Source organism: Rhineura floridana, chromosome 8 (assembly GCF_030035675.1).
Source record: "Rhineura floridana isolate rRhiFlo1 chromosome 8, rRhiFlo1.hap2, whole genome shotgun sequence".
NCBI classification, from domain to species: domain Eukaryota; kingdom Metazoa; phylum Chordata; class Lepidosauria; order Squamata; family Rhineuridae; genus Rhineura; species Rhineura floridana.
In genome coordinates this window covers 36,650,139-36,666,248 of record NC_084487.1, presented here as the reverse complement: position 1 = coordinate 36,666,248, position 16,110 = coordinate 36,650,139, and the positions used below count along the sequence as shown (strand labels likewise).

The window sequence follows — 16,110 nt, the reverse complement described above, 5'->3', positions numbered from 1 at the left end:
TGAGATAGCTTGCCCCCCGCCCCAGTCTAGATAGTGTGGCTGATACACATAAAGTTATTTAAACATTAATTCATCTCCTTTAAAAAACAAAGCAAACGATCAATTGTTGTATAGAATAATTGTCCACTTTTATATTGACTTTACTTTCCAGTGGGCAGTTGTTGACTTTCCAGTGGGCAGTTGTTAGTCAGAGCTGTTGACTACACGTGTTTGGTCATTGCCGCCTATCTAATTTTTATTGCGATGTTTTATGATGCTGTTTTTACTGTTGCTTGCTTATTTTATCACATTCCTAGGCTTAGTTTTAATTTTGTTGTGATTTATATTTTTGTTTGTGTAAGCCATCTTGAGTTTGGCTTTTACAGAAAGGTGGACTATAAATGTTCAAATAAATTAAATTGATAAGAATTACATGCAGTACTGTTTCGGGATCATCAGGGTAGTGCCACGCTTCATGATATCACAAGTGCCAGCCTACCAGTTACAGTACAGATGCAATTGGTTTTTACTGCAAACTCATAGAACCAGTATTTCCTGATTATGATTATAGAGATAAAACTATTTGAACAGAACATGGGGAGCGCTCCTCAGCACTCAAATAACATTATGACTATACACATTCCAGCAGTACAATCTCACTTGACTTTCTCCCAAGAGTAAGTTTCAGTGAACTCAGTGGAGCTTACTTCTAAGTAAACCTGCATAGGATTGCCCTGTAAGAATGTCTTTCAAGCTGAAAGACCTTTAGCCACTCAGTCAGCAACACTCTTAGCCAAAGGCCCTTTTGCAAACCTAAACAGGGCGAAGCATTCTTTGGAAAGGTGTGGGGCAGTTTTCCAAAATGAAAAGGGTTAAACATAGCTGAAGTACTTATTTACAAATAATAAGTTGGCATAAAATCAGGATAGCATAGGACAATGGAGTACTTTAATCCACTTTAATTGTATAACTCTAAATTTCCAATATGCACTCGAATCCCTTCTGCAAAATACTGATGCACTGTAGGTGATGAGCAGATGCCTTAATCTGAGACTATGAGGCAGTAGCTAAACAAGATACCCTCTCTGGGAGAACAATTAAAGACATCTTGATCTATTAACCGAAACAAAGATTCTCCATTTTAATAGTATTATTCTGGCCATATTTTAAGATTAGGACCATATTAGGTCCCTATTTACAGATCTGTATAACCACTACTGATTTCAAAAAAACTGTAAAGAATATTTCTTCAGATTCACAAAGACTCCAAAACTTAGAACTATAAAGTTCTATAGAGACAAAGGCACACACAGCTGGAAAAAATACCTCTTTTTTACTTTTTTTGGCATTTAAAAGAGTAGTGATGCTAAATTAATTTAAACAAATATGTAATAAGTTTGAATGCTGGCAAACAGATGACTTGGTGTTATTTCTGAAATTTACTAATTTGGCATGTGCCTCTGAGATGAAAACATTTCCCTTAAGGAACTCATATTATCTTTTTTATAACATTACTCACAGACATGTAGCTGACTTTTATTACTGTATCCGTTTTATCATGAATTTAAAGATATGATAATGAGAAGTGATGCTTCTACATTACAAAGTCCAGTCCAAATCACTTCATGTCTAGCAGGCACATGCACAGATTATGAAAGGGCCTATTAGAATTAACTGAACCAAACAACAGTGTGAACTTAGAGATCCAGTCAATTTTTTCTTCCTTAGTTGCTTAAAATGCTTGACTATGCAGAGGTATGGAGTCCCCAGGGTAAAACCCATGAGCAGCACAGAACCCTCAGACATCCCCCTTGGTGCCAGCCTCTTCTGCCCCTCGCAATTGTTAATGTTTTACTGAGAGAGGGGTGTGATTTTCTTTGGTCTTTTTTGGTTGTTCAGTTGAGGAGTTGCCTATCTGGGGTATGTTTCCTGCTGTCTGTTTTATTTGTTTTGGAGTGTGTGCATGGGTGTCTTGTCTATTGGGGGGGGGGTTCTTCTGTGAAATGAGTATTTTATGGTGCCTACAACAGTTTCTTAGATTTCCAAACTGAAGAAGGTTCTAGTTCTAGATTATAGAATGACAAATATATGGCTCTCTTGCTTTTTATAAAACATCATACAATTTAATTTACAGCTGATGTCTTGATTTAATAATATGTGCAAAAACATCATCTAAATATGTGCAGCCTGATCCTTCATATGTTTACATAGAAATAAGTCTCACTGAATTCTGTGGAATCTATTCCCACGTAAGGGTGCACATGATTTCATAGAACTTAGATTCTGAAGTTAACAGAATTAAGGTTGCAATCCAAGCATATTTTGAAGCTAGTAGAATCATAAAATAGTACAGTTGGAAGGGGCTTATAAGGCCATCAAGACCAACCCCTTGCTCAGTGCAGGAATCCAGCTTACAGCACACCTGACAGTTACCATTGAATTGAGTTCCCCCCGCCAGGTAAACAGCATTTGTATTGGGCTGTAAATCACAAATGTACAAGGCATCCCAGCCTTGTAAATGTATATTTATGGACCTTTCTGCACAAGATCCTTAAGAGATCTACAAAGGGGGGGAAAGCTATGTTTTGACTTAGTGTGTAAGAAAGTCCTTAGTGTTTATGGAACTAAGAACTTGTGGATATGCATGTACTATGAAGTGGGTTTTTTTGGGGTGGGAGAGACAGTCAGGAATGGTGAAAATGTCCTTCATATTGGGAACACTTTCCAAGCAAAATGCTGGAATGATATTTCTTCCTAAGTTTTATTACTCTATCATTTCCAAAACAATAATGGTAGTTAATGTATAGAAACAGGTTTTTATGCATAGATCACTCTACTGGAATTGCAACCGGATGTGCACAATGCTGCACCCACACTATCAGTCAGACAATCAGCAGCACCAACTGCTGCAGCCTGAGACTGTCAGCCATTTCAAAAAGGGTAGGTTGGGACGTGTAGAAAAGTTCCATCCATTTATCATTGTCCCAGATCCACAGTGCAAAGGTCTCCCACATGTGCTGATTATTAGCAGGGTATACCCATCAGTGCTTTATTCTCGGAGCACCAGACAGTAAAGCAAATACAGCAGCTCTACCCCTTGCCCTTCTCTATCAAAACTTGTGGCGAAGTCTGTTAAGACTTGAGTAATGTTCACAAAAAGCCGATTCCAAGCATTCTTGCCTTTTTTGCAGCATCCACTATGAGCCTCAGGAGATTTGGCATAGGGTACAAATGAAAACTGCAATAACCAGCTGGTTATAGAAGTTCAGAAGCTGAATAATTGCAGTGGCCTCCACCTTGCTCCCAAAATTTCATTCAGAACATGGAAATGGAAATGCAGCGTAGTGATATGGTAGCATTCTATGCTTCTCACCCCGAAGAAATAAAAAAAGGAAAGTCACCCGAGAGATTCTGGAATTCCATGGAAGTGTAAAGATCCAGACAAATCCACTATAATTGCACCACCTGTATTTACTGGTATGGAATTGACTCATACCCACAAAAAAACAACAGTATGGCAATGACCATGATAACTTGTGTAAGAAGGGGATGATTCCCAGTATTCCTGTTTTTCAACACTCATGATCAGGACTGGCAATACTGACTGTCTTTCAGTGCTGCTAAGTAGCAGCAGGTGCACAGTGTACTGCTGCTCCTCTGGACTGGGGCCAATTAATTCAGCCCAAAACGCTGTAAGAATAAGTAGATGTTTCCAAGGGAACTGTATTTTACAACAAATCTAAAATAAGTAAAAAAAAAAAAGTTGACTGTTGTCTTTTGTTGCAAACAAAGCTTTCACAAGTGCAAGCAAATGCATCTTCTTCATTTGCCAACAACATATACACTATACTGGCTTGTCTTCCGCGCTTTTTTCATGCTACAAAACAGAGGAACAAAACACTTTGCTTTCTACTCCCTGGAACCTTTTAATGAAAGAGAAATAAGTGGTTGGTAAAGGGTACTGAAAGTTACAGGAGCAGGAAGAGACCAGAGTGATCAGCAAGTTACTGAGTGGAGAAAAAGTCAGTCCCCCCCCCTCATCAGTAGTGACCTTTTAAAATAAACGTGGCATTCTGAAACTGTTTCCCCATTCCATTTTGCATATATTTCTTCAAAGACAACAAGCACACAGTAAGAATGACTAATAAAAAGAGTCATTTGAACTTTCTCCCTTTAACAAGGATTAAATGATGCAACAGACAACACTGCTGGCATATTAAGGCGTTCTTCCAGGAATTCAGGTAATTCAAAGCAGAGTTATACTGGAGGGGTTGTTTATAATTAACTTTATCTTTCCTTTGTTGGGGAATGGGCAGCATAGCTATAGTTCCCTCTTAGAACCTTTCCTTGAGGCTTGGGGAAAAGCAATAGCCTAATTTCTGCAATCTTATCATAGCATTCTTACCCTTCCAAAAATATTTATCATTTTTTGGTTGTTTCCTTTTTTTTTTGAACTGAGGATGGAAAACATATCTGTCCATCAGCACTGAAAATTTCATTTGAGATATATAAGGCTCACTTGCCTTCTTTTCATCTAATAGTTAAAATCTGTGTCTGGGGATATAAAAGGATTACCAAATGTTGATTACTCTCTTTCATGAGACAGAATTTCAAAAAAATAAGATCAGATTTCCAAAGTTATAAAACAAAACTTCTGATGTGCTTACTGAGTATTTAGGACATTTTGCACACACCCTGCCCCATAGTTGCTTCTATCAGCCAGTACAAGCGACAGTGGATTGTATTCAACTAAATAATACTCAGAGAAGACCCACTGACATCTATGAAGTTAATTTTCTCATCTCCACTGATTTCACCAGGCCTACTCTGAGTATGACTTAGAGCGGTACAATCCAAAAATAGTAATTAAAAGGAAATGAAAGTTTACATTTTCAAGATCCTGTAGGAAGTTTATCAGTTTTAGGTTTAAGGGAAGTTAATGCCAAAACCAAGTAGTTTAAAACTGCTGCCCATGGTACATAGCTTTTGAGTGTGTGTGCGTGTGTGTATTACTTCTGTTGAAACTTTTGCTTTCAGGGATGGGGAACCTGTGACCCTTCAAATGCATTTGGACCACATCTCCCATTATCCCTGGCCACTGGCTATGCTGGCTGGGGTCAATGGGAATTGGAGTCCAGACATCTGGAAGGCCACAGGTTCTATTTACTTGATAGGATGCTTGATGGAGAGAGACTAGCTTCAACAGGCTGAGCATGTCCACCAGAGCCTCATGGAACCTGCAGCCTTGAAAACAATGCTGGAAAGAATACATTGTAGTGTTATGAGCATGGGGGTTGGAATGGATGATTCCTGTGGGTCCCCTTTCCAGCCTCTGATTTGTAATCCTGTGCCTTGGGGCTGGCTCTGCTGGCCAGATGGATTTCTTTTGTTAAACAAATAGAGTGGCCTGGTAGGATAATAGGTCTATAATTTGCCCAGCAACTGGTGAAATGGGCCAGGAAGATCCTTGCGTCATTGAAACTCTTCAGGAGAGCCTTCCCCCCCCCTTCCTGGCCGCTAGCAGAGGTTTGTGCTTTGAGTGTTTTTAGAATGGTCTAGAGCAGCCTTTCCCGACTAGTGGGCCACCAGATGTTGTTGGACCACAATTCCCATCTTTCCTGACCATTGGCAATGCTGACTGAGGCTGATGGGAGTTGTGGTCCAACAACATTTGGTGGCCCACTAGTTGGGAAAGGCTGGTCTAAAGAAAGGCTGGTGACTGCAGGCAGGCAGAGAGGCTATCCCTCTGCACCATGGCTTTAGGATGCCTCCTGCAACCCAGATGAAAAAGCTGGATATTGGACTGCTGATGCCTTGAACCCCTCCATCTTAAGCTCAGGTTGGAATGTGTGTAAATAAACAAACCATATTTCATAAAGACACAGCAGTCTCCGCTGACCGTCTTCCCAATGGAAACCAAACCCTGGATGAGCGCAGGGACCCCGGAGATCTCACCACTCTGAGATTGAGGAGGCGCGCAACAATAGGAAGTATATGTGGTGTATGAAGGAAACATGGCAATCTATATCTTTGCAGGTGTGAAATGAGAAAGTGACTGAGAGAGGAGACCCAGATGAGGTTTGGGTGAAAGGTTGCCAGAAGTGAGAGGTGTGGCTACCAAACAATGTACATAGTTTAATTGTGGAGAACTCTATGCTATATTTGTAGAAATAATAATTCAAAACCTATGAATAATTACAGTGACAAACAACAATAGTGTCAATAAGTAAGAACATGTAAAAAAAAAAGCCAGTCTTTCCATACAACTTTAAGACAATTAATTGACTTATTCCAACAGTTTAAAACCAAACGGGAGAGAGAATTAAGCCTAACACAGAAATTTAAAAATGAATAGAAGAAACCTACGGAAACCTCCAATTTCTTGTTCATTTGATGTGCTGTAAGCTGCTTTGGATTCGTCTTGTGGGAAAGCAGCATACAAATAAACAGATGATGATAACATAATGCTATTCCTATTCTTATTTCCCCTATTTGCCATTGGGATGGTGGCTAATGTTCCGCTACAATCCTTTTCTCATTTATCATTAGATGTACATTATGATCTCTAACATCTCTCCCTGCCTTTACTCCCGTGCAATCATGCTTAGGATAGGTAAAACTGACCAGGGGGAGGGAGGGAGAAATTTCTTAAATTAATTAAAAGTCAGCCAGGCATTTTTTAAACTTTTAAACTGCAGAAGATGAAGGTCAGAGTATGGGGCAAAGTCAGTATCAGGATTCCAGGTCCTCTGTGAACATGGCTGCTTTTTAATGAATTTCAACAGATTATGAGAACTCTGACAGAAAAAGCCCAAAAGGGATCTGAGTTTTCCCCCTCTCTTTTTGAACTCTCAGTTCCAGAGCTTGGAAGTAACTAGTTACAAGTAACAAATTACTTGTAATTTATTGCTTTTTTCAGTAACAAGTGGGTAACTTCATTACATTTTGCTGGTAATAGAACAAGTAGTAACTTCATTACTTTTGAGGAGTAATTGTAATGTTTCCATCATTACTTTTGCGCATTACTTGGGGGAGGGAGCAGGGGATGTCTTCTGCTCCTCTGATTTGTGAATAAAAATCATGTGCTTCAAATTGGGCTTCTGTGCAGCACTGTTCTTCCTTCGTACTCTATGGGTGCTTAGGAGGCGACAAGGGAGGAGGTGGAGAGCAAGATGGGGTGGAGAAAACAATTGTTTAAAAATTGACAGGAGTGGAAGGAGAAAAGAGCTGGAGGCAATATATACAAACAAAAATATGTGTGTTGGGGTATCATCATTGCTGGGGGTGGGGTGAGGGGATATGAGATTCTGTTATGCCATTCTGTTAATCTTATGGATAAAAAAAAATTCTACTACCCCCTGTGTGTATGTGCTTATTTTTAATGTAGTTTTAGGCTACTTATGTGCAGCATCCAAGGTCAGCACCTTGTAGGCAATTTTAAAAAAGTAACTAAAATGTAATTGTAGCAATTACTTTTGAGTAAAAATAAAGTAATCAGTTACTTTCAGAGCAATTGTAATTGTAACGGTAGTTACTACTTTTGGGGGGCCATGTAACTGTAACTGTAATTTATTACTTTTTAAAAGTAATCTTCCAAGCTCTGCTCAGTTCTCTCTGACTGTTTTGTGTACCACCATGAAAATTTACAAGGTTGTTAAGCAAGCGTTTCTGAGTTCAGGACTATAAGTTTTGTAAGGTTTTGTTTTCAAATGAGCTTATGGGAAGCATCAGAATGGGAAGGGGGGCATTTTCAATTTAACATTGTGGAATGTGAAAAATCCATGCTGGTTATAGTATACAGCCACTCTTGTGGCTGTATAATTTTTCCATGGTACGATTACAGGCCTTTAACATATCTTGGCATTGCTGTGCTCATCCTCCAAACCTAATTGTTCTAGCCAACATAATTTAGGCTGCAATCCAATACACACTTAGCTCGGAGTAAGTCCCACTGAACCCAATGGAGCTTACTTCTGAGTATATATTTAATTTATTTATTTAATATATTTAAAATATTTATATCCCACCCTTCTATCCTATGGGGCATTCAGAGCGGCTTATAATAAAATCATAAAAACATTGAAACAGCCTCAGCGAATATGGCCAATCCATTATCCCTACTGTTCAGTCCATAATCCGTCAACCTTACTGGTCTCCCAAAAGCCAGGAGAGCAGAAGGCAAAATGGTTTTAGGAGTCATACTGGATCTGGGGCTTGACTTGATAATCCCCATAGGTCCTAAACATTACCCCAACTTGCCAAGGACCTGGAAAGGACTGAAGAACTAAAAGCCACTTTGCACCTTTAGTTTTTTCTTATGTGGGAAAGCACTTGGGCCAGGCTTCCTAGTTGACTGTACACTGGTGTTTAAAGATATGTGTGCATTTCTGTTCTATATCTGCACACCATACATCAGGGATAAGGACTTTATGGCCCTCCAGATGTTGCCTAACAATACTCCCATCATCCCTGACCATTGCCCATGCTAACTGGAGCTGAGCGGAGTAAGTCCAACAACATATGTAAGGCCTCAGGTTGCCCAGATGTTGACTCCCTCAAATGTTGGCGCCGTGTACCTTCCATCTGCTCTTCGCGTCTCTGATTATGCACTAGTAGTATATATGAGGTGGCTTCCCTCCCCGCATTCAACACGCGTGTCGTGTGGGAGAAACATAGGAGGGAAGCTGGTAGATGACCTATGGAGAGTAGTCCTTCATAAACGCGCGCGACGTGACTATTTTTGGCACCTCAGCGCTTCCTCGCGCTCGCGGCCGGCTTGGATTTTTTTTAAAAAAAACTCTCAGGAGTTTCCCCCTCACTGAGATGAAGCGCTCAGCCGCCCAGCATCGGTGACGCCTGGCCACATCACCACAGCCAGGGGCTTCCCGGCCCGGCAAGCCCGCCCTCTTTCCTCACCCCCGCCTTCCTTGATTTCTACCGCGCCTGCTCCGTGGGGGCGGAGGCGGCATTTCTTCGAGCCCGAGGAGCTGTCACTGTCGCGGCCGCCCGGGAAGTTCTTTCCTGTGAAGAGCGGACAGGGGCACTCGCTGAACCCGACGAGGATGGAGACGAGCGGCGGTGGCGGCTGCTGTGGGCTCGTGCCCGCCCCGCCGACGCCATTGCCCAGGTAGGAGAGGGGGCGGGCGGCCTGAGGCAACGAGTAGATACGGAGGGAAGGGCGCGAAAGGGATGGCGAAGGGACAGAGAGGGGATCCCCTCGGGATGGGGAAGGGAGTCCCAGCAGGAAAGTAAATGACAAGCGACGTTGCATCTTTCCCTGGAGGACATCTACCTCCTCGTCAGCCCCGGGCCCGGCTGATTGATCTTCCCGCATCATCTTCACTCTTCGTGGCCACTTTCTCTCTCTCACACACGCACTCTGGCCACCATATTAAATCATTATGGCTAAATAGTAACAGCTTTTCCTTATCCCCAGCATCCTTCTTCCTCCCTCTCCGCCCCGCCCCTTGCAATCCTCCTGATAAATGCACTTAATATTATTAATTCCTGTGCTCTCATCATGTATTGATTTTATTTCTATTTCTAGCCTTTTTGCTGAGTTTTAGGGTGGATTAAGTTTAAAAAAGGAGAAAGAGAAAAAGACTCGTATAACAGTTTAACTGGTCTTTAGAGTCCTACAAAAGAGGCCACCGCCTAAATTTAAGATTAGTACTCTGTTGATGTTCTAACAGTGCCAGGCATTGGCCATTCTTCCAGTTTTGTGCTTAATTTGGTATAATTTACAGTTGGTTCTACAACTTCAGTTTGTGCATTTTAATGACATCTAGTTTAGTAAATTCCTGTCCTTAATAATTATTTAGGATCTGTCTTTGTAGTTTCACTGAGAAGTTGTAGCAGAAGGCAGAATTTATTGATGTAAACTGAAACTTTGGCTCATTCAAAAATGTGCAAAGGGGAGAAAGTAGCCTGAAATATCAGTTGCAGTTCCTGTACATCTGTGAGATATATCTATATCTATATCTATATAGATATAGATATAGATATAGATATGATTGTAAGTGGCGGTAACGCAGTCGAAGCTCTGCTCACGGCTGGAGTTCGATTCCAACCGAAGGAGGAAGTCGAATCTCTGGTAAAAGGGGTCAAGGTCCACTCAGCCTTCCATCTATCCGTGGTCAGTAAAATGAGTACCCGGCATATGCTGGGGGGTAAAGGAAGGCCAGGGATGGAACTGGCAATCCCACCCCATATATACGGTCTGCCTTGTAAACGTTGCAAGACGTCACCCTAAGAGTCGGAAACGACTCGCACTATAAGTGCGGGGACACCTTTACCTTTATATCTTTCAGAATAGAATATTCTAACATTTTTGTCACCAGACAAGTACACCGTTGTAGAACGGCTATTTATAGAGGCATCAATGCTTCAAAAATACTTGGAAGTCAGAGAAACAAGGGACAATTTGCTGTTGCTAGTATAAAATAATAGGTATTAAACAGTTCCAATTTATAAACTGTACCATATCAACTAGACATTAGAAATGGCCAACAAATAGTATGACAATATCCCACCAACATTTGTTTGCAATTATTACCTGATGGTCAATATATGTGGTAGGCATAACACACCTGGGTCATGTGGATCTATTGCATAATGTGTCTATTAATGTGAATCCAGGATACTGCCATCAACCTCAAATCAGGTGTAGGGCAGACGCCCTCCTACTAAGGAGATGCTCAGTAGCCATGTATATACTTTTTTAGCCAGGTACATTTCACCTGAATTAGACACCAAGCGAATCAGTTCTGCACCATAGACACTTGAGTTTGAAAAATAACCCCCCTGCCCAGCAGCTCTGGTATGTTGTCTGTTGTTAATCATTGCACAATGGAAGGCAGAGAAAGAGAGATAAACTTGCAAGCTACAGGTATTTCTGAAAGACTTCTGGTTAAATAAAGTGCTCACATAAACTGTTGCCAAGAGTCAAGTTAAGAACTTTAGCCAAAAAAGACAAAACACATACAAGCAAAATCTAACTTTTACAAAAGATGTCAAACATTCATTTTTATTTGCTGGGCTGGCAAATAATTGTTCATCATGTGAGTAATGACAGTGCGATCATGGAAGTGCAAACGTGATACACCAAGCTATCCCAGTATGTGTGTACACATCAGTGTGGACAACAGAATTAGATGGAAAGAAAGCAAGATGGGGGAGAGATGTCTCTCATCCATTGAGATTTTAAGTATGTCAGCCAAACAGAGGCAGCTAATGGAGGGTTGACTAACAGTTCAATTCTATATGTGCCTATTCAGAAGTAAGCCCATTGAGTTCAATGGGACTTATTCCTAGGATTGCAGCCTAAAACACACATGGGTTTCCTGTGTGCTAAATCTTGTACTACAGGCCCCTGATTATCTCTCATATATACCAAATCCTTATATTCATGATATGTTAGACACAGGTACACACAAAGGCAGCCTGGGGGTCTATCAGCTGCTATTCAGCCTTGATTGCTGCATCCTTGAAATCAATTCAGTGAACGGTCCTCAGGATATATATGTCCAGCGCTTCCTTGTCAAGGTTAAGCTGCATGGTTTGGAAGCATACTAAGTTCTTACTTCATTTTAAGGACAGGGCGCTCCCAGATACTTAAACCTTAGCAAAGCACAATTTAGTTGAGTTTTTAGCTCTGTAGATAATGGTAGTCTTTAGGTATGTTTGCACAGCTCTACATGTTGTTTGGTAGCAAACTTTTATAATGTGTTTGCAGTGTAAAAACAGGAAGCTACTATATTCAGTGTCACTGCACAGTATTAATTGTTCTACCTGAGTTGATTTAATACCAATAAAAATGAAAAAATCTTTAAATATTTCTTCTGGCTTATTTAAATCTGAAAATATGTTAACCTTTCATTCTTTTGCACAGCTATTTTTACTATATACTGATTCATTTGGCCACTCCTTTCTATCAAATGAAACACTATGAAGTCTGGAAGTATTAGTTCTCCTATTACAGTAGGGCCTCGCTTTTCAGTGGCCCACTTTTCGGTGTTCTGCTAATACGGCAGCTTTCAGTTAGAGTAATTAGCGTAAGGCCCCACTCATACGGCGCTTGTTCAACTTTAACAGAGTTTTTATTTATTTATTTATTGCATTTGTATACCGCCCCATAGCCGAAGCTCTCTGGGCAGTTTACAACAATTAAAAACATTAAAAACAAATATACAAATTTAAAAACACATTTTTTTAAAAAAGCAAGTCAGTTTTTTGGGTGTCGGGCACCATTTTATTGACGGTTTTCAGCGGGTTTCGCTTTTAGGCGGGGGTCTGGAACGTAACCCGCCATATGAGTGGGGCCCTACTGTACATGCTTAGATGATAATAACCAATTTAAGGCAACAATCCAAACCAATGAACACAAGTAATTTGTTTTTGGCGGCTTCTGTTTGTGGCAGATGGCTTATTTACCATGAGGTGTTAGACAATATGAGCAAACAATAAGTGCCCAATGCCAGTTTGTCACATCTGTCCTTTACCAGTGACTTCTGCAAGTCTTGTGGTTCCCTAAAGCCTACTGATAACTTCCTTCTTATGGGTGGGTGGTGCTGTTTTGATGATATAATGGTAGGCACCTGGAGAATGAGTTCACTATCAGCATATAGGATGTTATGGTTTCTTTTCAATGTAATTTCTCAAATACATGCAGACAAGAAGGTGTGTCTGATTCCTACATATACATATATTGAACAATTAGGATTAATCTGTTTTAAGACTTTGAGATAATCTGAGATCACATCACTTGAACTGACATTGCTCAGTTTAGAAATATGCAGACATGCACTTGGTTAGGGTTTACATAGTTCATTTTTGTCTCAAAACAATTGTGAGAGAAAATATTTAATTATATAATACATTTTGAGAGCCAGTGTGGTGTAGTGGTGAAGGTGTTGGACTACGACCTGGAAGACCAGGGTTCAAATCCCCACACAGTCATGAAGCTCACTGGGTGACCTTGGGCCAGTCACTGCCTTTTAGCCTCATGAAAACCCAATTCATAGGGTCGCCATAAGTCAGAATCGACTTGAAGGCAGTACATTTACATTAATACCTCAAAAAAGAAAAGGTGCAGAAGAGGCATCCCAAATGATCAATGGGCTAGAGCAACACTGCTATGAAGAACAACATTGGAGGCTTTTTAGTCTAGAAAGAAAGACAAGCAAGGGGGAACATGATAGAAGTGCATAAGATTATGCACAGTATGGAGAAAGTGGATAGCGAGAAGTTTTCCTTTCTCATCATACTAATATCCAATGAAACCGACTGTTAGAAGAACCAGGACAGACAAAAGGAAGTACTTTATCCCATACTGCATGGTTAAACTGTAGAATTCATTATCACAGGATGTAGTGATGGCCACCAACTTGGATGGCTTTAAAAGGAGGTTTAACAAATTCATGAAGGATAAGGCTACCAATGGCTATATATTTTCCCCAGTAAGAGAGATAATGTGCTTCTGAACACCAGTTGCTGGGGAGCAGGAGCATGCTGTTGTGCTCATAGAATCGTAGAGTTGGAAGGGGCCTATAAGGCCATTGAGTCCAACCCCCTGCTCAGTGCAGGAATCCAAATGAAAGTATACCTGACAGGTGGCTGTCCAGCTGCGTCTTGAATGCCTCCAGTATTGGAGAGCCCACCACATCCCTAGGTAATTGGTTCCATTGTCATACCGCACTAGCAGTTAGAAAGTTTTTCCTGTTGTTCAGTTGAAATCTGGCTTGCTGTAAGTTGAGTCCATTATTCCAAGTCCTGCACTCTGGGATGATCAAGAAGAGATCCTGGCCCTTCTCTGTGTGGCAACCTTTCAAGTACTTGAACAATGCTATCATATCTCCCCTGAGTCTTCTTTTCTCAAGGCTAAATATGCCCAGTTCTTTTAGTCTCTCCTAGTAGGGCTTTGTTTCTAGTCCCCTGATCATCCTCCTTGCCCTTCTCTGAACCCGTTCCAATTTATCTGCGTCCTTCTTAAAGTGTGGTGTCCACAACTGGATGCAGTACTCAAGATGAGGCCTAACCAGTGCATAAAAGAGGAGAACTAGTCCTTCATGCGATTTGGAAACTATATGTCTGTTAATGCAGCCTAAAATAGCATTTGCCTTTTTTGCGGCTACATCACACTGTTGGCTCATTTCAGCTTGTGAGCAACAACAATCCGAAGATCCTTTTCACATGTAGTATTGCTGAGACAAGTATCTCCCATCTTACAACTGTACATTTGGTTTCTTTTTCCTAGGTGTAAAACTTTGCACTTATCTCTGTTAAATTTCATTGTGTTGTTTTTAGCCCAATGCTCCAGCCTTTCAAGATCCCTTTGAATTTTGTTTCTGTCTTCCAAGATATTAGTTATCCCTCCCAATTTTGTATCATCTGCAAATTTGATAAGCATTCCTTGCACCCCTCATCCAAGTCATTAATAAAAATGTTGAAGACGACTAGGCCTGCTTGTGGGCTTCCCATAGGCATCTGGTTAGGCTCTGTGAGAATGCTCTATTAGATAGACATCTGGTCTGATCTACTACTGCAATGTTCTTATATGTGATATTATTCCATTAAGGAAGGTTTACAGGAGAGGCCTATGGCTGAACCCCATACAGATCTATACTTCTTGAATCCCTTTGAAGTCAGTACAAGTTAGGAGTCTGGGTACAGGATTCTAGTCACTGGCTCAATTCAGACATTTGGTTTGGTGTGCTGTCTGAATTTACTAACCATAGCTACACCTGTTGCTGTGCCCTCAGAGATTACTGCCATGTAGAAATGGGAGTGCTCAGCAGATGGAAAACAAAAGCAAAAAAGCAGCTTTATACAGTAGGGCCCCGCTTCACAGCTATTCGCTAATACAGCGGTCTCAGTTAGACACAATTAGACTAAAGCCCCACTCATACAGCTCTTGTTCCGCTTTTACAGCAGTTTTCGGGGATCGCACGCCATTCTATTCATTGGGTTCCGCTTTATAGCGGTTTTTGCTTTACAATGGGGGTCCGGAACGTAACCCGCCGTATGAGTGGGGCCCTACTGTACCATGGTTTCTTAGCAGGTGGAAAATGAGAATGGACAAGCCATGATTTGCCTATACACTTGGAAAGGCAAACCATTGTTTTAGTTCTAAACTATGGTCTGCTGTAATTTGAACTGAGCCATTGTCTCCAATGGAGAAGGATTGCACCCACTGAGCAGACACAATTAAGCAGATCTATTTAAGTTTTTCTGAAAAGTTGTAATACAAAAAAAGCAGGTTATGAAAAGCTCAGATCAATGTTCAGAGGTCATGGGTAGAACCAGAAGGCACAGTCCCATTTACCCAGCATACTAAGGGTTAATTCTATACACATGTGTTTTGTAACTAGTACTATGCATCTTTGTTTGTTGAATTTATATCCTGCTCTTCTGAAGGAGCCCAAAGTGGCATCATGTTTGCAAGCTGTCAAGGTGTAAACAACTAAAAGAAAACATATTATAAGCAAGAAAGTACAATAAATACAGGAAAGCAAAACAAGACTACCTGCATTATAAATATATCTACCATCCATAAACATTTGTATGAGTAGCACTCCTGAAAAACTGACACAACAGATTTTCCTATAAGACCCTTGTAACACTGCACAAATGCAGGAACTATTATGCCTCATCCTAAGTACCTTATTGCTGATATAGCAAGTGTGAAAGCCTCTGCCTAAGCCTTAGTCTCTGTCTAAGCAAAATACTTTAAGATCTCTAAACCATGAATAATATTTAATTGATAATCCAATTTGGCAGTTAGGTAGAATAAAGAATAAAATTAATTGGATCCATCAGTCATGTATAACCCAAGACACATGGCAGATGTAAAATCATTTGAACTATAGTATACTCAAAAAAGATTTAACATGTAGTAGGTTTCACAATGCTATTAGACTCTCTTGTCATATTTATTTGATATTGCCCACTCCAACTGCTAAAGTGGAAGATTTTTGTTTAAAATAACCTTTTATATCCATACTCATTTACTAGGTTGGGAATGTTTTTCAAAGCTAAAGGATATAATGTTGCATTTGCAGAACATTCCAATGAACGGGTTTGTAAAGTGGTTCTGCAAGTTTCCATCACTTCTATTATTAGCCAAAGTACATT

At 40.5% G+C, this 16,110-nt stretch overlaps 1 protein-coding gene across 2 annotated transcripts in view; it reads left to right on the top strand.

Annotated features, from left to right (window-relative positions):
* The first annotated feature begins 8,860 nt into the window (after nucleotides 1–8,860).
* The window catches only part of SLC41A2 (solute carrier family 41 member 2), a 63,027-nt gene continuing 55,777 nt past the window's right edge, over nucleotides 8,861–16,110 (top strand). Inside the window, exon 1 of one of the 2 annotated variants that reach the window (XM_061638908.1) lies at nucleotides 8,861–9,106. The gene's annotated coding sequence lies outside the window, so the exon portion shown is untranslated. The remainder of the gene's footprint in view (nucleotides 9,107–16,110) is intronic. The other variant, XM_061638907.1, reaches the window with a different exon arrangement.